The 24,139-nt window shown below is 40.0% G+C and overlaps 1 pseudogene across 1 annotated transcript in view; it reads left to right on the forward strand.

Annotated features, from left to right (window-relative positions):
• The first annotated feature begins 1,404 nt into the window (after positions 1 to 1,404).
• Positions 1,405 to 24,139, forward strand: part of LOC143299343 (uncharacterized) — a 35,603-nt pseudogene continuing 12,868 nt past the window's right edge. The window contains exons 1-7 of the transcript XR_013057512.1: positions 1,405 to 1,508; positions 7,165 to 7,280; positions 7,864 to 7,956; positions 8,881 to 8,961; positions 14,014 to 14,082; positions 23,043 to 23,169; positions 24,051 to 24,110. The product of XR_013057512.1 is annotated as an uncharacterized LOC143299343 (transcript). The remainder of the gene's footprint in view (positions 1,509 to 7,164; positions 7,281 to 7,863; positions 7,957 to 8,880; positions 8,962 to 14,013; positions 14,083 to 23,042; positions 23,170 to 24,050; positions 24,111 to 24,139) is intronic.

A 24,139-nucleotide genomic window follows, 5' to 3' on the forward strand; every position in this document is an offset into this window, starting at 1 on the left:
ACAAAACTGAGTGACTGTGTGTGTGTGTGTGTGTTTTAACTTAAAACATATTTGAAAATGCCAACAGGTGAAAGTGGTGGTTAAGGAGCCGATACTATGTTGCTTGGGGCAAAAAGTGAAGGCGGTTATTCGCCATGACTACGTAGCTTAGGAAAAACACACACTGTGAATAATGATAAGTGCAGTGATGCACACAAGTGCACATGCAAAACACACATAATGTGTCATTTTCATTGGCTACACACACACACACACACACACACACACACACACACACACACATTCTAAGACAGATACAGAAAGACCCAACTAGATCTAGTAGAAGACTGTTGGAATTACAACAGTATTTGCAGTATATACAGACACCAGAAAAAGTTAAGGACCACTTCATAAAAGCTGATCTGTTTTCACAAAATGTTAAAACAAAAATCCAGTAATAATTCAAACCATCCAAGTTGTGTGTAATGTGAGACTGGCCTTTCATGCAGTCACATGTGCATCACGAACAGCTTGAAAAATATGTTGGAAAAATCAGTGCTTCAGCCCAGAATTTAGTTATACAGTGGTTATAGAATATATATTTTCATGACAGCTGTGGTTTTTCATTGCAGAAAAATTGGAAGTGCACAGTCATGTAAGAAAGCACCTGTGGTTAAATGAAGAGTGGTGCCCATTACTCGTCTCTCTCCAGCTCTTCCTTGTGCACCCCTTTCCTCCATCTGGCTCTCACCCCATCAGTCTCCTATCTCTCTCTCTGCCTCCAAGGATGTTTTTCCTCAAAACTGGGTGAAATGTTTTATTACACCATTCCAGGAAGGTGACACAAATTATCTTAATGTATTATGATTACAGAGGTATTTCTCTTTCACTTTTCAGTCTTAGTTTTAGTGACATTAGCAGCGGGGAGTCTTACATTTCAGGGCAATTAAGTTGAATTGCCAATGGTAGATTACGTTACAAGAATGGTACATGAACATTATGTTACAGGAAAGCAAATGGTTTTAAGAGAGGCTAATCAGCTATCATGTTTATTCTATTGGTTTTGATACAGAAACAATACTTATTTGTAAACTGATAAATGAATTTCTGAGAATGTAACCCACTTCAGAAACAGAATCTTGCTTTGCCCAAGAATGGGCCATGAATTAAAATGGTTGGTTTTTATCTAGCACTACTGAAAAATTGATACCTTGAGGCTGAAAAGGTGTAGTTACAACATACAATCTTGTAAAGTTTTACTGGGACCTGTATTTGCTTATATTTTGTGATAATGTTGCTATGACCGAGGACTGTAGTTCCCACTGAGAGTGTATTGGAAAGGATACAACTTGTCAAGCCTGACTGGAAACTGAATCAGGCCTGACTGAGTGGGGTCAGGGGGGAGGCAGGTGGTGGTGGTGGCGGCAAGGTGTTTCACTCCCCTAGCATTGTTGGTTTGAATGTGTGTAGTGGCTTTCTGCTTCTTTGGTATTGTGCTACAATTTTTGGGGGGATAGTCATGGCCATGGGTAAGTGCATGTTTGTGCATGTCATTCACATCAACATGTATTTGCAGTGTTTGGGTCTTGGACAGTGTGCAGAAACTTTGTGTATTGTTTGACTTAGGAGGTGGTGTACATGCGTGCACCCAAGACCATGTATGCATTGATGTAGAGAGGACATATTACTTCCGTGTTTCTGTGTGTGTGCGGTACACCTGTTTGTACACTGTACACAGAAGAATAAAGAGAGGAGACAGTGTGGACATGATACAGTTACACTTGTTTGCTTATGTGTGTGTCCATGTAAATTTGTGTATATCATTATATGACTGTGTTGTGTGTGTGTGTGTGTGTGTGTGTGTGTCACTCTGTATGCGTGAGTGTGTGTGTGTGTGTGTGTGTGTGTGTGTGTGTGTGAACAGTTATTGTGTTAATTAGTATACGGTGCACAGAGACATCCTGTAAGGACAGTATTTCTTGCAGAACTCCCTGAATGTTTATTGTCAGTAACCTTGTACAAGAAAAGTTGTGGATTCATTATGCAGTGTGGAAATGGCATTGATTCTTCCTTTGCAACAAAGGTCTGCATTAAACAGAATATGGCATCTGTGTTTGCATACATAAGAATACACATAGTATGGTAAGATATACACTTGTGTATACAGGTTCAGAAAAGAAGTTAATCAAAATAATAAAATTCAACAATGGGTCTCAAGTATTTTTTGTGTTTTTGTGGTAATATTTGTTTTCCCCACCATAGCATTAACCATGGCTGTACATGGTACTCTTAGTTTTACAGACACACACATCCTGATTGCCCTCCATAAAGCTAACACACACACACACACACACACACACACACACACACACAAGAATACACAAAACAAAATACAAAACACAACGTATAACACAATGTAACACAAAGTACAGCTAAACCAGTTGAGAGCTAGTTTCTTGCTCCCTCCTGTTAAGGAGCCTAACTTCAGGTAAATGCCTTGGAAAAATACAGACCCAGTGTACCGATGGGATGGGCATTTGTATGGATCTGTGTGAAATTTGTCTTGAATCTGCATCAGAGAGAGATTTGAAGCACTGAAGCACATCTGTGCATAACATACTGTGCATTGAAGCACAAAATTTGCATTAAGTACACTGAAATGCATGCTCACACTTATTCACTTGCGTTTTCTCTCTGTGAACTAGTTTATCATGCAAGTTTCAAACACTGAAAATCGACTATTTTCTGACATGATCATTTTCACCCATTTTAAATGAATGGTCATGGGATTCCTTCTCTCCTTGTACCTTTTCTTTTACTCCTCTTCTCCTTTTATTTATTTATTTTTTAAAAATATCTTTCTGTTTCCTTTCTTGCTTTCTTTTATTTTCCATTCATTTTTTTTTTAATTCCATTTCCCAATTTTTAGCAAGTCATACTTGCTCAGTTGCTGTATAAGTCATTGCTTCATTGTATTACAGATTGAAGAGAAGTTTGTTTTTTTAAAATAACTTACCAGTCTTATTTGTTTTATAAGTTATACATACTTCACTGATCACTTTACAGCAATCACACCCATTGATTTTGTATTATATATTTTGTAAATTAAAATGATAAATTTACATGATAACATGAAAATCAGTGAACTTGAAGCATTGTTCATTTTCATTCCTGGTGAACAGACATACAACAGATAAATAAAATTTTATAGTTGTGCTAATGTAATCTGTCTGCAGTTGACTATCCCATTATGGGAGTCAACAGATGTTGTGATGATTGTGATTCCATTCAGCTTTTGTCGGCCCACAGATGTTGGAGGTGGTGAGATGTTTATTGCTGAAATGTCACAGGACTTATTGCAGTTGTTGTTTTATGTTAATCTGCCAGTATCATTCAAGGGTCATAGTCTTGTGTTAATCAACTTGATAGAAATTGGTGACATGTAAGTGACTTGATAGAAATTGATGAAATATTAGTAAGGTCGTACATTATTTGTACCACACACACATTTGTCAGACACAAGTGGGGTTTTTTTGTTTTGTTTTGTTTTTGTTTGTTTGTATACATGTACACATGGGCACACTTGCATGCATGTGCATTTGTACTCATGTGTCATTTTAATACATTCATTCTTGGATGCAAGTGTGCTATGTGTGTCTAAAAATTACTTTCAATTTTGGAGTGCAGTGGTGTGGAACAAGTAGTGTTCTGAATATGTGGAGAAAATATGCAAATGCTTCTGTGGTTTTCAATCTTTAGTCTTGTCACACCATCTTGCCTAGACACTGAAGTGGCCTGGATATGTACACAGCGCTTAAGTAAAGCCAAAAAATAAAGAAAAAAAAAGGGAGGGGAGAAGGCTAGTGAAGGGCTCCTCAGGAATCATCCCAGCTGGCACAGTTTTGGCCTGTCATTTACTGCTGCTTTGATCCATGGTCTCTGCTCTAAGGATTAAGAAAGATAAGGTGCTAAGCTTCCTCTTGACAGTCGTTTCATTGCTCTCTCAGCTCTGTGCGACAGAACCAGAACTGCCAATGACCGCAGGATGTGGCTCAGACAGGCTTCTAACATTAGCCAAGAGACTGTTCGCTCTCGCCTTTTGAAGCAGGGTTATGTTCCAGGAGAAGCAGGGTTGTGTTCCAGGAGGGCAGCTGTTAGAGTTCCACTGACTCAGGCACACAGACGAGCACGTCTGGCCTAGAGCCGGCAACATCATCACTGGACGAAACAGCAGTGGGCAGTGTACTGTTTACAGATGAGTTTTGGTTCACCCGGTCCCACAACAATGCCCGCATTCGTGTTTGGAGATGCCCAGGTGAACACTATGCAGATGGCTATGTCCGTGAGCATAATCAGTATGGAGGCAGCTCTGATGGTGTGGGGAGGCATCCACTCGAGGGGCAGAACTCCCCTACACCTTGTGCAAGGGACCCTCAGTGTTCAGCCAGTTATTGAGCCTGCCCTCCAAGCCTTGGGTCCTGGAGCCATCCTAATGGATGATGAAGCCACTCCCCACCATGCTAGGGTGGTCAGGGACTACCTTCAGGAAAGGAATATCCAATGTCTTGACAGGCCAGCTTGTTCACCAGCCCAAAACCCCATTCAGAAGGGTGCACCAGAATCACCCACATGCTGCAGACTTTCATGACCTGTTTCATTTTCTGCATCAGGAGTGGGCTGCCTTGCCTTAGTACATCATTAGAACACTTGTTCAGTCCATGAGGCAGAGATGTGGAAAGTGCCAGGCTGCAAATGGAGGACACACATGCTACTAAAGTGACATTTGTTAATGGAATGGCATTTCTTATTGTTTGTGACTTTTGTTTCAGGGGTGGGATAATTTAGTTGTTGATTTCTCTAAGAGGAAATGGTGTTTTGATGAATTTTCACTCGTATACTGTTGTCAGATAATAAAAATCAACTTTTATGAAATTTGCTACATTTTGTATTCTTGGTCTAATTTTTGTGACAGTTTTTCTGCCTGGCCCTTAACTTTCTTGGAGTAGGATAGTTGACACTTTTTACTCTACACCTCAGATGATTCCCACTTCAGTTTTTTTTAGCATGGCTGTGACATTTAATGGTGGTGGTGTAGCAATTCTTGACTATCTCGATGCTCTTCTTATAATGGCCTCTATCTTCTTGGTCATGTCCCTGGTGTGTGGAATCTAGACAGTGCAGCAGCATTCAAGATGAAGTCGCACTAGTGTAATAACCATTTGTTTTCGTTTCTGTTTGCAGTCCTGAGATTTCATCAGAGGAATCCTTTCATGTTGTTGGCCTTCTTTGTGATCTTACCCACTTGAGAATTCCAGCTCAGTTGTTTGTGGAGGTCAACTCCAAGGTAGGGAGCTGATGATGTTCTGAGCAGGATGTGCCCCTTTAGATAGTATTTAAAGGTGACAAGGTCACAGCCTTCCTAGATATGAGCAAGTTAGGATGTTACATGTTGCGGTTGGAACTGCATGCCCCAAGTTTTTTCCCATTTGGCTAGGATCCTCCTGAGATAGTTTTCCTCCTGAGATAGTTTGCAACCGTTTTTATGACCAATTTCTCTAGAGACTTTGCAGTCATCTGCGAACAGCCTGGTTCTTGACTTCAGCTGATCTGGAAGGTCATTGATAAATATCAGAAAGAGGAGGGGGCCTAGAATAGTACCCTGTGGCACTCAACTGATGACAGCAGCTTGATCAGATTTTGCACTGTCAACAATAACTTGCTGGGTGCGGTTGGTGAGGAAGGCCTTGATCCACCAGAATGTTGATCCTCTGAATCCATAGTGATGGACTGTATGGAGGAGTCATTCGTGATGTACCTTATCAAAGGCTTTGGAGAAGTCTAAGATGACCATATCCATTTGGATTCATTTTTCCAGCTTGAGTCGATTTTGTGAGTCAAGGTGAAGAGCTTGGTCCCTCAGCAGCTTCGGGCCCTGAAGCCATGTTGACTGTCCATTGGGATGTTGTAATGATTTCGGCGCCACATGATGTTACTGGTGACAATGTGTTCCTGGATCTAACAGATGAGACTGGTCAGGGAAACTGGTCTGTAGTTTGTAGCGCAGTTCTTGTCACCCTTTTTGAAGATTGCTGATACATCAGCATGTTTCCAGTCTTGAGGAACACATCCCTCAGATAAGATCTTGTCAAATATCAGCATGAGTAGTGGTGCCAGTTCTTCTGCACATTCTTTCAGCTTTTTTGCTGTTATTTAGCTGCTGTGTGTGGGTTGGACCTTAAGAGGATTTTGAGTAGTCATTACTCAGATAATATGTTGTCCTCCATGTCTGGGAAGGGTGTTCCTGATGGCATCAGAATATCACTCAGTTTTTCTTTGGTAAAGGAGGACTGGAACTGAGCATATAGTATGTCAGCTTTATCTTTGGCTAAGGAGTGCAGTATCCCATGATTTTGCAGGGGTTCTATGCCAGTGTTGTCCCACCATGGACATTTTACATAGCTCCAAAAGCGCTTCTGATTGCTTGCTGGTTTGTTTTCTTCAGTGGGGTCAGTGAGGTTATTGATGTGCTTCCTGTAGTTTTGCTGCTCCTCTCTCTGTACTTCAGCTTTGGCCTTGGTGTTGTCATAACTCCTTGAATGTGCACATCAGGGACTTTGCCCATTCTTAGTTTTCACATGATCTCAAGGTTCATCCCTGGTGAAGCAGTTGTTTTGGTGCCTTCAGTTTGCACCTCTTGTGTTCAGGTTAATTAACATTCCCTTCATGGAGATGTGGCACCACCTGTCGTGTTGTGATGAAGTTAGGGGTTTTGGGGTTTTTATACTGTTCAATCATTAATCCTGAACATTTTGTTTTTTTATTCAGTCATGGCCATAGAAACATACACTCTCATTCATGGTTAATTGGACACACGCACACGCACATGCACATGCATACACACACACACATTTGTATATTGTATGAAAATGTTCATGAGTCCCATTTGCATATTCAGAAGTACATAGAATGTACAGAAGCAGCTAAATGAGTTGTACATATTCTTTCACACGTATATGCATACAGACATAGACATGATATATTTCATCAGCAGTGAGGGTTTTTTTGTGTGTTTATTTTCATATAAATATTTGTCAATGTATGTGCATACATACATATATACAGTATACATGTATGGGTTTTGCACATATAACATTATATATAATATTTATGTGTGTGTGTTGACAGGCCGACTACCCCAGATGATGGAGGTATCAGGTGTTCGCAGGAGTCAGGTGTTGGTGTTTGTGGTGGGATGGATTGCTTACGGCCTGACCTACTTTCTCCGCAAACCTCTTGGTGTTGTAAGTGCTGACTGGTGGTTACATTAAGGGCAGGTGTGTGGGGGAGGGTGTTGTCTGGTTTTGTTCCAAAAGGTGTGCACAGAGGTGGTGATGATTCCTATTTTGAAAATGAAAGAACACTAAACGCAGAACTGATAATTCAAGGCCACACTGTGTGGTTAATGTGATAATGTATGGAAAAGTATCAGATAAATCCTTACTTTTCTTATATTATGTAATATGGTCATCATATACTCATAATGCTGTGTTACTAGACATTGATAATGTTTCTTCTTTTTTTTCTTTTTTTGTTGTTGATGGTTTGATATGTAGAAAGAAAGAAAGATTGATACACACATGGATAGATAGATAGATGCACACACATATTTTCACAAATATACATGCATAATGAAATATTCTTAAACAGAGATGCATTTCATTGTCAATATGAGTGTTGTTCTTGTGCATTGTATGACCAGGTCCTGTGCTGTGTAGTGTGTAATCAGATCAATGCAGTCTGATTTAGTGTTGAAAGCAGTGTACATGTGTAGTGTGTAATCAGATCAGTGCAAGTGTACATGTTATTGTGTGGTATGTGTGACAGATCAAGGCGGACATGGAGAGGGATCTGTCGCTGAGCAAGAGTCAGCTGGGTCTGCTGGACATGGCTCTCCTCATGCCCTACGCTGTCATGCAGGTGTGTGCCCCTGTCCTCATCACGCCATGCCCTTCTCTACCTTCACACTTTGGAGGCTTTCCTTTGCCTTCGTCAGGGTCTCTGGGTAGTGTTGATATATTGCAGACGTACACAGACATGCGCACACATGCATATAATGTATGTATACATGTGTTGATGTCTCTTCCCCCCTCTCCCTCCTTCCTTCCCTCACACACACACACACACACACACACACACACACACACACACACACACAACATATATGCATGTGTATACATCAGCTCATTAGATAATTAAAATTGCACAAAAGAAAAGTAAATCAGCCCAGCCACCATGGCGAAGTGGATAGCATGGCAGACAGACATCTGGGAAGATATGGGTTCAGGCTCCAGCAGAGGTTGGTGTTTTTTTCTTGGTTTGTTTTTTGTTTGTTTTTTTAGCTGGTGGCTCATCCAGAGTTGAGTGTGCTAAGGGCTCAAATAGGAAGACTGAGAGTGAGAACACACAGTTCAGAATCATCCACTCCACAGAGGCTTACTTGGCAGTGCTGCTCTAATTTCCTGACCAGCACTGCAGGTGTCTGTATCTCTTGGGACTGGTTGATTCTGAGATATATATTATGAAAAGAAGTGTAGAGTAAAGTCGTATGTTAGATGATGATGACAGTGTTGATGGTTAAGTTGTAGTGTGATGGCAGTCATGACGATGACAGTGATAATGGTCAGGTTACCATGTAATAACATGATGATGATGACAGTGACAATGGTCAGGTTGTCAAGTGATGACAGTGATGATGATGAAAGTGATAATGGTCAGCTTGTTGTTCAATAACAGTGATAAGTGATGATGATGAGAATGGTCAGGCTGTCGTGTGATGACAGTGATGGTGATAACAGTGATGATGATGACAGTGATAATGATTAGGTTGCCATGTGATGACAGATCCTACTGGGCCCTCTGGGTGACAAGTACGGAGCCCGACGCACTTTTGGCCTCTCTTTGATTCTGTGTGCACTCTCCACGGTAAGTCTTCAGTATCTGTTGTTGTTCGTTATTGGTGAGCTTTCATGGTCACACAGATTTCATTGTGGGGAAATAGGGGGTAACTTGTGTATGTCTGCTTCACTGTCCACATATCACTCCTCTCATGCTCTCCTTTCTTTCAGTGAAAAACTCTTGGAACTTCCAAAGCGTAAAATGAACACAATTGTGTTGGGAACATGAACATGGTGTTGAGTTTCACTGCCCCCCAAAATTGGAGGCAAGCTGTCACCCAGTTTGTGTAACACTTCAGCTCTGAGTGAATTCAAAATAAATCTCTGAACAAATTGATTTTGAAAGCCATTCCCTTGGTTATGTTACAGACTGTGTGGATGGCAATCTTGGTGTGTCATTTATGTGCATGAATTGTGTGAGTGGAGTGTGTACAGCACATCAATATCGTGTGCTTTATAAAAATGATGAATTACTATTATTATAAAATGTATCTTTTTTGTGTCTGTTCTCTCTTTCTGCTGTGTGAAGAATCTGGCTGATAGATTTAGCATCAGTTATGAATTGGGCTAATCCATAATTTTCAGTTATTTAGTGTGTGTTTTTCTTTTCTCTCTCTTTTTTTTTTTTTTTTTAAAGCTGTATTGTTAGTGTGGTTATTGATAACTCTTTCCTCTCTCTTTCTCCAACCTGTTCGTCTTTGTTTCACTGTTGCCACCCAGTTGTGACCTAACTGTAGAGCAGAAGACTGTTCCCACCCTGTACTTTCCCATGCTTCACGTTTCTCCTCTTGCCAGAAGACACAGTTTGAGACCACAAGAGGGAATGGAGGGCAGTAAAAAGTATACTTGACCTGTACATTGGTGAAGTACGGCTCTAGAACAGACCTGTGTGGTGTTGGTGTGTACTTCTTGTTGGTCAGGAGCTGGCACTCTGCCTTTATCTTCATATCTCTCTGTGTGCTCTTATCTCTGTGTCTTTTCCATTTGATTTCTGTGTACCTTTATCTCTGTGTGCCTTTATCTCTGTGTCTCATTATATCTGTGCCGCAACTGACTGGATGTGTAACTCTGTCTAAGACACAATACACACAAACACACAAAAGTACTAATTATAATAATTTACACTGATTTAGTGCTTATACCCTGAGGTTCTAGCTATCTTTGAACAGGAGCATGGAAAATATAAAAGATACAACCTGGCCAGGAAACAAACTTTTTTTTTTTTTTTTTTTTTTTGGACTCACTTGTGTAAACAAAGTGAGTCTGTGTGTAATCTTTATTATGACAACGCTCACAACACACACATACTCACCCCATTGCCACCTCCTCCACACATGCGTGCACAAATGTACAACTCTGGGATGAAATTACATGCATCTCATCCCTCTCCATCCTCTTCCAGCACTCCTCTGTTCTCTGAAGGGTAGTGTAACCAATTCATGTGACAGGCGTTTATTTGTGTGCTGATGAAGGTTTGCTCAGTCTGGTAGTGTAACCAATTCATGTGACAGGCGTTTATTTGTGTGCTGATGAAGGTTTGCTCAGTCTGGTAGTGTAACTAGTTCATGTGACAGGCGTTTATTCATTTACTGATGAAGGTTTGCTCAGTCTGGTTGTGTAACCAATTCATGTGACAGGTGTTTATTCATTTACTGATGAAAGTTTGCTCAGTCTGGTAGTGTAACCAATTCGTGTGACAGGCGTTTATTCATTTACTGATGGTTTGCTCAGTCTGGTAGTGTAACCAATTCATGTGTCAGGCGTTTATTCATTTACTGATGAAAGTTTGCTCAGTCTGGTAGTGTAACCAGTTCATGTGACAGTGCTCAGTCTGGTAGTGTAACCAATTCATGTGATAGGCGTTTATTCATTTACTGATGAAAGTTTGCTCAGTCTGGTAGTGTAACCAATTCATGTGATAGGCGTTTATTCATTTACTGATGAAAGTTTGCTCAGTGTGGTAGTGTAACCAATTCATGTGATAGGTGTTTATTCGTTTACTGATGAAAGTTTGCTCAGTCTGGTAGTGTAACCAATTCATGTGATAGGCGTTTATTCATTTACTGATGAAAGTTTGCTCAGTCTGGTAGTGTAACCAATTCATGTGTCAGGCGTTTATTCATTTACTGATGAAAGTTTGCTCAGTCTGGTAGTGTAACCAGTTCATGTGACAGTGCTCAGTCTGGTAGTGTAACCAATTCATGTGATAGGCGTTTATTCATTTACTGATGAAAGTTTGCTCAGTCTGGTAGTGTAACCAATTCATGTGATAGGCGTTTATTCATTTACTGATGAAAGTTTGCTCAGTGTGGTAGTGTAACCAATTCATGTGATAGGTGTTTATTCGTTTACTGATGAAAGTTTGCTCAGTCTGGTAGTGTAACCAATTCATGTGATAGGCGTTTATTCATTTACTGATGAAAGTTTGCTCAGTCTGGTAGTGTAACCAATTCGTGTGACAGGCGTTTATTCATTTACTGATGGTTTGCTCAGTCTGGTAGTGTAACCAATTCATGTGTCAGGCGTTTATTCATTTACTGATGAAAGTTTGCTCAGTCTGGTAGTGTAACCAGTTCATGTGACAGTGCTCAGTCTGGTAGTGTAACCAATTCATGGGATAGGCGTTTATTCATTTACTGATGAAAGTTTGCTCAGTCTGGTAGTGTAACCAATTCATGTGATAGGCGTTTATTCATTTACTGATGAAAGTTTGCTCAGTGTGGTAGTGTAACCAATTCATGTGATAGGTGTTTATTCGTTTACTGATGAAAGTTTGCTCAGTCTGGTAGTGTAACCAATTCATGTGATAGGCGTTTATTCATTTACTGATGAAAGTTTGCTCAGTCTGGTAGTGTAACCAATTCATGTGTCAGGCGTTTATTCATTTACTGATGAAAGTTTGCTCAGTCTGGTAGTGTAACCAGTTCATGTGACAGTGCTCAGTCTGGTAGTGTAACCAATTCATGTGATAGGCGTTTATTCATTTACTGATGAAAGTTTGCTCAGTCTGGTAGTGTAACCAATTCATGTGATAGGCGTTTATTCATTTACTGATGAAAGTTTGCTCAGTGTGGTAGTGTAACCAATTCATGTGATAGGTGTTTATTCGTTTACTGATGAAAGTTTGCTCAGTCTGGTAGTGTAACCAATTCATGTGATAGGCGTTTATTCATTTACTGATGAAAGTTTGCTCAGTCTGGTAGTGTAACCAATTCATGTGATAGCTGTTTATTCATTTACTGATGAAGGTTTGCTCAGTCTGGTAGTGTAACCAATTCATGTGTCAGGCGTTTATTCATTTACTGATGAAGGTTTGCTCAATCTGGTAGTGTAACCAGTTCATGTGACAGGCGTTTATTCATTTACTGATGAAAGTTTGCTCAGTCTGGTAGTGTAACCAATTCATGTGATAGGCGTTTATTCATTTACTGATGAAAGTTTGCTCAGTCTGGTAGTGTAACCAATTCATGTGATAGGCGTTTATTCATTTACTGATGAAAGTTTGCTCAGTGTGGTAGTGTAACCAATTCATGTGATAGGTGTTTATTTGTTTACTGATGAAAGTTTGCTCAGTCTGGTAGTGTAACCAATTCATGTGATAGGCGTTTATTCATTTACTGATGAAAGTTTGCTCAGTCTGGTAGTGTAACCAATTCATGTGACAGCTGTTTATTCATTTACTGATGAAGGTTTGCTCAGTCTGGTAGTGTAACCAGTTTGATTCAAGGGACATATGAAAGGAAAGTGGGCCATTTTCGATATATATGCAGATCAGGTTGTCATGTGGGGTACCAAGGTCAACGGCTGGCCAGTAAGTGTATAGCCATGGAAACCTCATGAAGAAACTTTCCATTTGACCCTTGACATGTTCGCAGTGCCCAGTGTGGCTTCAATTTTTATGCTACCCCCATGAGGAAAACGTAGACAAATTTTTAATTGTTGAAACCGCTATAGCGTTCCGTCGTCCGGAACGCTACCTTACGTCAGGAATGCTATAGCGTTCCATTGTCCAGAGTGAGTTCAACTTTGAGCGGAAAGCTTAAAGCAGTGACTAGTTTTTATTGTGATTTTTTTTTACCTTTGACTTGAAGTAGGTATTAATGTGGCAATAGCCTTAAGATGGCCTCAGTGGTCAGTGAGGCTCTGAACACCATAATTTGATTTGATTTGATTTGAAAGGAAGTGTAGAGTACATCATTGTCACATAGTCTTCATTGTGATAGGATGTGACTGGCAGCATCATTGTCATTCTCAGTGATTAGTCTGTGGACTTTCATCTTCTATTTTTTTTTCTCCTTTTTTCTCTTTCTTGTCATGTTTGTCAGTTGTAACTGTTTAGCAGTCAGAACTGTGGTTTGTTGGTTAGTTGGTTGGTTTATTTTATTCCTCTGGTCTAGAATTTGGTAGACGCAGCTCTTCTGTGGTTGTTTTACAGTCGTTATAAAACGTGTGCAGTACACAGGTCTTTGGTTTTCATGGTCATTGGTTTGCCAGGTTCTGTTTCATCCAGAGCCTTGAAAATAGGGAGAGAGAAGTGGCAGGGGTGCTGGCACCTCAGACAAGGCATGCACTCCAGTGTCCAGTCACATGTCCCATGTCACAACCATCTTGTCCCCAGAGGGAGGGGTGAGGAGACAGACCCACATGTCTGTTGACACAGGGCAGGTCATAAATATCCCTATACCCTCACCTGTGGCCTCTGTCGGTGTGTCGGTGCTTCTCTCCCAGCAGCCTGGAAAAAGTGTACACACCACTTTATCTGGGTCACATAGTGCTGTTGAGGGCTGTTTAGCTTCTTGTATTTCTCCTGCCAGAAGAACATTAGTTGATTTTGTATAATAAAGGAACATGATTAAGAAGATTTAGAAACCGCTTTAGTGTGTTTCTGTATTTCATTAATGATAAAAGAACACTATTACCACTGACTTGAGATCAAGGTGAAAGGACACTGATGAATATATTAACAACCACATTTTCCCTTTTGCAGAGTCTGTATCAAATAGTGTACACCTACAAGTATAAACCTGTATATGATTGTCAGTATTCCAAGAGAAACGTCACATGTTGGTTGTTATTGCAGATTTCCTTTGGCTACTGGGACAGCCTGCCCATGCTTGCCCTTCTGCTCTTTCTGAACGGAACATTCCAGGTAGGTTGTAATGTACAGGTCTGTCATGTGGCACAGTGTGTGTTTGTTGACTTGCTCACTCTGCATGTTTGATGCAGATGATGTCATGGGAACTTGACTTTGTCCAAGGCTTCACCAAACTAGAGGAATGCTAACGGAGAGGAAAAAGAGAAGCATGAAATCTGGCGGCAACAAATAGTGTGCTCATCCATGACAGGTCGTTCCCTGTTGCCGTCATTTATTACCTTCTCCCACAGTTTTTGTTTGTTTGTTTGCTTGTTGTTTTGTTTTTATACCACCTGTAAGTCTAGAATGGCCTTTTTGAAGTAGTTTTCACAAAATCTCAAAACAGTGTGTGTGTGTGTTGGTGCTCTTGTATGTTTATGTGTATTTGATCGTGCTTTCATATCCGTAAAACTGCATGTTTGTTGCATACCTGTTATGCATGTGTGTGTATGTGTGAATGTGTGTCTGCATGTTTTACATTTATTTGCTTATCTTTTGTGTGTGTGTGTGTGTGTGTGTGCGTGCGTGCGCGCCTAGAGTTGACTTAATCAAGATTTTGCGCCTTATAAATATTATTATTATTAGTGGTAGTAGCAGTATTTTTATCTATTTATCTAGTATTTTAAAATTAATTGATTGATTAATTATTTTATTTCATTTTATTTTTTATACTTTATTTAATTCATTTTATTATATTACTATTATTTTATTTTATTTTAATTTAATTTAATTTAATTTTTATTTATTAATTTTTTTTACAAGGCCTGACTTGGCGCATTGGGTTATGGTGCTGGTCGGGCATCTGCTTGGCAGATGTCGTGTAGCGTTTATGGATTTGACCGAACGCAGTGATGCCTCCTTGAGCTACTGATACTGATACTCAAAACAATGACAGCTGAATACAGAGAAGTTGATGTGTTGGAGGCATACACCAAGCAGAGTGCACACATATGTTTCTTTCTTAGTAATAGTATTTCTATACATTTTTTAACTGGTATTCAGATAGTTGAAAATATGATTTTTTTTGGATTTTTTTTATGTTTTTATCATTTTCAAATGGGTCTGAACCATCATCAGTTATCTATTTCACACTGAACCATTTCATGCAGATGATGGTCATATCAGTCTGGATAAACTTTATTCCACTGCTGATGATGTCTTGTTATGTGGTCCACACTGTTGAGGTAAGAAAATAGTTGACACATTTAGACACTATCTCTCCTGTCTGTTAAGTCACTCAGATGTTATTTCTGTTCCTGGGTGACAGACAATAAACCAATCTTAAGTGGAGTCAGTTTTGTGTTAACTGGTTTTAGATGTTCAGCCCTGAAATGGCTCCTTTGATGCTGGCCTGGCAATAAACAACATGTTTTGATTGATCAGACAGAAAATGGTTTACTCTCTGAAGCATCATTCAGCTGCAGTAAGACCATGGTGGTACAGGCGGTTACAATGGCAGAATGAGGAAGGGAAAAGGAATAGTGACCTTTTGTCAGGTTTGTCCTTTCCTTTGGATGTGGATGCAGGACTGTGCATGTCCATCGGTCGCTCAGTTTGGATGCTGATGGTTGAACTGTTCAACAAATATTGTCAGCTGAAGAACAGTGGTGACCAGCCTGCACAGCAAAACACATGCCTGGAGCACACTTAGGAGGTCACAGGGCTTTTTTGGTATGAGCGGCTTTTGTTGCTGGACCGGCCACTGAGCCACTGAATTGTGTCAGGTGTCAGGTTGGTAATCATGACAGTATGCTGCCTCTGCCAGTCACTGCATTGAATGTTTTCAGGTTGTGGGCATGAAGGGAGGTAAGTGGAGTATAGGAGGCACAGCCAAAGAGTGGAGTCCATCTGTTTAATCCAGAGTTATGTGCCCATTTTCTTTAACACAGTGTGGTTTGTTGGTGTTTTTTTTTTTTTTTAACACAGATAGAAGTCTGACAGCTCTGTTGCGGGGTTTTACAGGTGAAATTACTGGGTTATTGTTGTTTAAAACATCTCCAGATCCAGATGTTTGCATATATAATTGGCTAAGAATGAAGTGTGCCTGTAGCATCTAGAAGTGATTTTTTTCTTCTTCTGAATGAAAAACTATCAAATCATGTTACATGAGAATAACAAGACAAAGATTGCATGAGAATAACCAGACAAAAACAACTAAACACGGAGTTGGTTTGCACAGAACCAGTCACAGTTCTAACCACATAAATAGCACATTTACCCTTGATTGCATGAGAATAACAAGACAAAGACAACTTAACATGGAGTCGGTTAGCACAGAACCAGTTACAGCTCTAACCACAGAAATTGCACATTTACCCTTGATTGCATGTGAATAACAAGACAAAGACAACTTAACATGGAGTCGGTTAGCCCAGAACCAGTCACAGTTCTAACCACAAAAATTGCACATTTACCCTTGATACTGTCCACGATGACTGCAGAATGGCATGGTGAATGTGTACTGAATTCTGTTGGCCACAGAGAGCCCTTGGAAAGCAATTGGAAAGAATTGGTGAGATATAATATGAGGAAGACCACACAGCTGAGCAGTATTGCCATGATCTTTCTGACAGCAAGCTCTGCAACCTTTTGGCACAGATTTCAACATTTATGTACAGCTCCAGTGTGGCATTTATGCACAAAGTTGAAGTCAAATGTTGTACTATGCACACACTGGAAAAGCTCCAGTGCTGTACCATGCATGGGCTAGAGCTCCAGTGTTTCATTACACACAGCCTAGAAGAGCTCCAATGTTGCATTATGGCTTTTTTTTATGCTTCATGCAGAAGAGCTCCAAATCTGCATTATGCACTGACTAGAAGAGCTGTAAATCTTTATTGTGCACTTACTAGAAGAGCTCCAAATCTGCATTATGCACTGACTAGAAGAGCTGTAAATCTGCATTATGCACTGACTAGAAGAGCTGCAAATCTTTATTGTGCACTTACTAGAAGAGCTCCAATGTTGCAGTGTTGTATGATGCACAGATTAGAGCTCCAGTGTTTCATTACACACAGCTTAGAAGAGCTCCAGTGTTGCATTATGGCTTTTGTGCTTCATTCAGAAGAGCTTCAAATCTGCATTATTATGCACATACTAGAAGAGCTTCAATGCTATATGATGTTTAGATTAGAGCTTCAATGTTTCATTACACACAGACTAGTAGAGCTTCAATGTTATATGATGTACAGATTAGAGCTCCAGTGTTTCATTACACACAGGCTAGTAGAGCTTCAATGTTATATGATGTACAGATTAGAGCTCCAATGTTTCATTACACACAGACTAGTAGAGCTTCAATGTTATATGATGCACAGATTAGAGCTCCAATGTTTCATTACACACAGACTAGAAGAGCTCCAATGTTGTACTATGCACAACTTAGAAGAGCTTCAATGTTGCATTATGCACAGAGTAGAAGTGATCCATTGTTGTATTATGCACAGACTGGAGCTCCAGTGTATTATGCACAGATTAGGAGAGCTTCAATGTTGCAGTATGCACAGCCCAGAAGAGCTTCACTGTCACATGCACAGCCTGGAAGACATCCATTGTTGTATTTATGCAAAGAGCTAGAGCCCCAGGGTTGTATCATGCGCAGCCTAGAACTCCAATGTTTCATTGTGCATGTACTAGAAGAGACATGCACAGACTAGCTAGTTTCAGCATCATGCACAGACTAGAAGAGCTCCGCTGTCACAAATATGCACAGTCTGAGTGACCTCCAGTGTTGCATTATGCACAGACAAAAAGGGCTTCAGTATGGCATTTAGCCTGAGCCAAGAAGAGCTTTAATGTTGTGTTTACACTCAGCCTGTGAAATATAGCATAGCATGTGTTCACAGCCTGCAAGGGAGTTGTCTCCATCAGAACTGAGATAAATAGGAAGTGTTCGTACCCCAGTCCCTCCCAGTTAACATTTGTTCAAAATATAAAGTGATATAAATTTTATTCTATTTTAATTTGTTGAAACCTTTGGCTGTGATTGACCGGTACTAATGATCATTGGTGTGGTGGGACCTCCATAGCAACGCCATCATCATCACCATCCTCCTCCTCCATTATCAGTTAAAAGGAAAAAAGTTCCCCAAATCTGTGGCCTTTAATGCCGTGCTGTAATGGTGACCTCAGTTTCAGTCCACCTCCACTTCTGTGCTTGGGGTGAGTCCTGTCAAGGTCTTCCATGTCAGCAGATTCATGGGGGACTGTTGTTGGAAGGATGTCATGACAGTCTCCTCATTATATTGACCAAAAAATATTTCTTGTGATTATTATTCCTTTCAAGCTACACTGGTTCTTGGAGAGGGAAAGGCAGAGTGCTGAATGTAATGCACATTTGATAAAAAAGGAAGAGAAGTTTCATTATGATAGAGATGACTTTACAGTATTACCGAAATTTGTCTTTAACCCTTCAGTATGCACGCGCACACACGCACACACACACATACACACACACGCATGCGTGCACACACACACACACACACTCACGCGCGCAGAAATTAGGATGACATGAGGTGCATGTAAAAAGTGGGGGATAGGGTACTATGTGTGGTGTGAAGATTTCTTTACCAGATGTGTGAGTCCAGATGTGTGAGTGTACTGACAAGAATTTATAACTACTTTAAGGATAACATAACATTTGGATTTTAATGTTGAACTCAACAGCAGTCATGTGACTTTGTGTTTTGTGGTTTTATTTCTTGTTCTCCTGTCACCATTGTTTGAAACCAAATTTCATTGGTCTTGTGTGTGTGTGTGTGTGTGTGTGTGTGTGTTTGAGTGCGTGTGTGCGTATGCACAGATATGAGGAGTTCTCAGCAGTGTTGTGCACTGTTAAAGGTAGAACAGTTTTTAAGAATCACTTTATCCTGTAACCAGAATTGAAGACATGTTGGCCTGATGTAGAAGATCATTTGAATTTGGCAGTTAATTCCTCTTATCCAGAAGCTCATGGTTCTTACATTTGCATGTTTTCAACTGGAATTTCCTTACATTCTGCAGTAGTTGCAGTTACATAGTTATGCAATCAGCTCAGCTAATGACATGAATAGAGTTTGTTTAAATTCCTGACGGAAAAGCGAATAGGAAAAATGTGTGGTTCATGCTAAGAACAGAAAAAGACTATATTTGTGCATTGAAGATGAGAATTATTGACAGCATGAGCTGTTGTTGGCGAAGTGGTTAGTGTCACAGACTGGGGATCAGAGGGCTTCAACCCTTAAAGTTTGCTTTGGGCTACACAGAGAGACTGGGCCCACACAGTTGTCGTTTTCCTGTAGGTATGGTTTGGGACTGTTGTTCACATTTTCTGAACAACACTGCATGTGTGTTTATCTCTCAGGCCTGGTTGAAGCCAGCATATGTCATAAAAGGAAGAAGTGTGGATAGCTGTCTTGTGACCCGATCTAAAATGGATCTCTATAGCACTGCTGTCTTTACATTGATCTATATCCATCATTATGAAGCGGAAAACAGAAAAATTGTCCCCAGATTCTGTGACCTTTTATGCTATGCTTTCTTGGTGACCTCATTTTTTTTTTAGTCCTCCCTACCTCCGCTTATATGCCTGTGGTGAGTCTTTGGCGTCAGCACATTGATGGAGGCTGTGGCTGGTGATTCAGTGACATAGTGGTTATTATTGTCAGCAAGGGACTTAGGTGGTGTCTTGCCCATGTTGAATGGGAACAGGCACTGCTGAATACCACAGAAGTGATGGGCAGCAGTGCAGGATCATCCTTGGTGTGTGGCCTGTAGTGATAGTTCCCTGTGGACTGCTGGTGCTGAGAACAGTACAGGATGTGGCTGTGTATAGGGTAAAAGGCATGGGCGGTTTATGGGTGATGCCACTGGAAAGTTGTAGAAGATACGACTGTTGTAAAAAAGAAGAGGAGATTAATACCAGCTTTGTCAAAGTCTCCTTTCACAATTGAAGCTCCTGATATTGTTACTTTTTCCTTGAGGGGGTCGTTGTTGTGAGTGGTGTTGATGGCATCACTCACATACCAGTCTGGAAGTCCCACATTCACAGCCCTGTCCGCTTTCTTTGCTTCATCTTCTCTTCCAGCTTGTTTTCTTGCCGCTTCCAGATTCCATGCTGTTGGATGTATTTTTTATTTCATATATTTCTATTAATGTATAGACATTGGACACTGCAGTTAGCCCTCTGATCCTTGGGACATTGGACACTGCAGTTAGCCCTCTGATCCTTGGGGACATTGGACACTGCAGTTAGCGCTCTGATCCTTGGGGACATTGGACACTGCAGTTAGCCCTCTGATCCTTGGGGACATTGGACACTGCAGTTAGCCCTCTGATCCTTGGGGACATTGGACACTGCAGTTAGCCCTCTGATCCTTGGGGACATTGGACACTGCAGTTAGCCCTCTGATCCTTGGGGACATTGGACACTGCACTTAGCTATCAGATCCTTTGAGACATTTGGACACTAAGTAGTTGTCTGATTCCAGACCTGTTAGTCTGCCAGCTCTGTTCTCTTGTGCTGACTAGATTCCTTCACCTGCAGAAGCAAGTTTTCCCATTGTACAGTTGGGACAGAATTGATAAAAGTATTGTGTAGGTCTCTTGAATGGAGTAGCATAAAACATACTTCACCATTAGGTGCGCTAGGAGAAAAGTCAGTTGTATGAAATTAATGATCGGAATAAAGCCATTTTTTATCAAATATTCACAGTGTAGTGTCACAGTGTGAACAAATTTAGCGTCTTATTCTCAGAGTGTTCTCTAATGCTTTATTCTTAATTTGATACATGTTCTTTGTTAACCCAGTTTCCTATATTGCAGTTCTTAAAACACACACTCACACACACACGCACACACGCACGTATGTCAGATTCTGTGTATGTAATTTCATACCTTTTTAAGGCTTTCCTTCACACTAATATTTATTGTTTTCTGTTTAATGTTTGGTCATGTGCCTTTTTCACTTGTTAATCATCTACTCTCTGAAGAGACCTGATCCATGTACCAACTCTTTGACAAGAATGGAACAGGTTTAAGCATTTAGACGCATAACAAATCTTTTCACTTCTTTTTCTTCTAGATTTGAGCAGATGCATCTGTGCTGTTTTGCAGATTTGTGCCAGTTTTCTGAGTTTAGTTATAGTAGCAGTAGTAGTAGTAGTGTAGGACTGGCATTTGACTGCCTAGGCCTCGCGGCCTTTTTTATGTCCCCTTCAATATCGGTCTCCTTTTATTTGTGGGATACATATGTGTTTTCTTTTACACGTACTGTAAATCACTCGTCAGAGTCAATAAATTTTGCTTTTAAATTGGTATTCATGCCAAGGAGATTTTTTAACACATTAGTATTTTGTGCAAGTTTAGTTTCGATAGGTAGTATAGATACTATAGCAACCCTGATAAAGGACTCCAAAATCTTACACACAATACAAGTCAAGCTCATTGGTCTGTAGTTTCCTGGTTCATGTTTTGACCCTTTTTTTATGTGTAGCTGTTACCTCAGCCATTTTCCAATCTTTCGGTGGGCAAGCAGATTCAAGTGATTTATTATAAATCATACTCAAAGGAAGAGCTAACTCTCTGCTCAATTCCTTTGATATTCTTGAGGGTATTTTGTCTGGTCCTTGTGCTTTGTTGGGGTCTAAGCCATGCAACTTTTTTTCTACTGCCAATGGAGTGACTCTTAAGTCGCAAATATTAACGTTTCCCGACCTGGAGCTTTCTCCAAGGTCGGGTAAATTTGACAAGGTCTCTTTAGTATACACACTTGCAAAGAATTTATTAAGTGTTTCTGCTTTTTCTAGATCGTTTTTTGCAAAGATACCATCTTCTTTTTTCAGTACACCTATTCCTGTACGAAGTTTCGTTTTTTCTTGCACATATTTCCAAAATATTTTAGGACTTTGCTTACATTTTTTGGCTCAATTTCTTTCATAATCTTTTTTTTAGCTTTTCAAAAAAATATTTTGCAGCATTTGTTCCTTACTTTGATGTAGCATAGATAGCAGTGACCTGACTTAGTTCTTAAGAAACGTTTATACAATTTATATTTCTTTCTGATGATTCTCATTATTTTATTGTTAATCCATGAGGGTTTGATTTTTTTTCTCCTGTCGATTTGACACTTTTGGTATATATATATATATTCATAGTTTTGTGAAGTATAGTCTTTAAGTCATTCCAACTTTTTTTTTCTGCTTTTTCCTTCACCAATGAAATGTGGAACTGAAAAACCAACATATCATGGTCACTCTTTCCCAGGGGATCTAGGTGGTTGATATCTGATACTAAATTGTTTTCATTTACTGTTACCAGATCCACAATACTGGAACTGATTTTTTTTTTTTTAATAATAATTTTTTTATAACTTAGTAGTAGAAATAACCAGTCATACAGTCATGAAATTTTACCATTATAATCAAGTAGTTATCGAACATGAACCAAAGACAGCAGTGTGATAGATAAGAAAATGTATAAAGAGATTGGTTACAGTTGAGATTGTTGTGTATTGTCTGTGTTTTGGGGAATGTTATATGTAATAATTGTGTGCATAGGAGTTACATCAATATCAAAGTTCACACAGTTTCAGGTATCCAATACATAAGTCAGACTCCCACAACAGTATGTCCCAGTGCCTCAGCACACATTTACAACAACCCACTGCACTCATGTCATTCATACTAGGTTAAAGAGTCCTTATTGTAAACACTGCCCCCCTCCCCCCATATTCCCACTTCCTGATTATATTACTGCACAGTTATCTCCTTGGCAACCCAGTTTCCCACACAGGAAAAATCTACTCTGAGTCTGTTTTTCGTGCCCACTCTGTCCTGTTAACTCCATCCGAATCATGTGGATATTCTTGTGAATGAAAGTTGGGTACTGACACACAGTGTGCCCACGGATTACAGTAACCGTGGATATTTTTAGATATTCAGGATGTCCATATTGATTACAACAACAACAACAACATGTTATGATGATACTGTTTGTAGTCCCAGTGCTGGCCAAATGTGACTAAGGTGCTGTCGTCATGGTTTTCTGAGGAAGTACGCAACTCTGTCTTTGGCGTTTTTGGCACATGCGTCTTCTTTCGGGGGAATCCTTTCCACCATGTTTGCTGTAAGTTACTATGTGTGTGTGTGTGTGTGTGTGTGTGTGTGTGTGTGTGTGTGTGTATTGTATGCATGCAGTGGAACATACAATATGAATTACTGAGATACTTGTATTGCAACTGGAATGTGTTCTTATGCTGCTTTTTCAGGTTCAAGGTCATGGAAATAATACATGAACTGGGGTAGCTGTGGTATTTTTTCTTAAAAAAAAAAAAATTGTGGCTCTGCACTGTCACTGTTCGCATGGAGAGCAGCTAAAAGTCTGTACACAGAAATCTTTTGTGGCAGAAAAAAGTAATAAGATGCAATACTTTGATCTTGTATTCCTTAGTCTTGAATCTTTTAAGTCTTGTCTTTTTGATGTGAACAGTGCTTTGAATTTCTTTAAAACACTGTGTTACCAGGTTACATGGTGTTGGTTTCGTTTTCTTTTCAACAAAACTCAGATTTTAAAAAAAGAAAAAGAAAAAAAAGAAAAGAAAAAAGAAAAGTCAATTTGAAGACATAAAAATACATAAAGTGGTATTTTCACCTTATTGTCTTGGACCCATTAACCCTGGGAAGTTTACAATCTTGGCAGTCTTCCATGCCATTATTGATATGGAAAAAACACAGAATATGTACTGTTTTTGGTTTTTTTTTCCTCCTTCAAATTATGTGTGGACACATCTGGAAATTCTGCAGAAGGTAGTTCCCTTCCTTTGTGGTTTATGCACATGTAGGAACATGAAAAGTGTTTTAATGAGACATGTTTTGATGCCAGAGCAATGCAGGGCTGAATGAGTGAAGTGTCGGTTATGCCAGTGCCCCAGATGGTGTGCCTGAAGACAGGTGACAAGAGTGACGAACAGGGAGTGCACAGAGCACTGAGCGTTGTGTCTGTTGCAGGTGTACCTCCAGACTCACTATGGCTGGAGAACAGTCTTCTTCCTGCCCTCCATCTTTGTGGTGAGCACCTTGCTGACTTTGTGGGTCAA

Source organism: Babylonia areolata, chromosome 25 (assembly GCF_041734735.1).
Source record: "Babylonia areolata isolate BAREFJ2019XMU chromosome 25, ASM4173473v1, whole genome shotgun sequence".
Classification (NCBI taxonomy): Eukaryota; Metazoa; Mollusca; class Gastropoda; order Neogastropoda; family Buccinidae; genus Babylonia; species Babylonia areolata.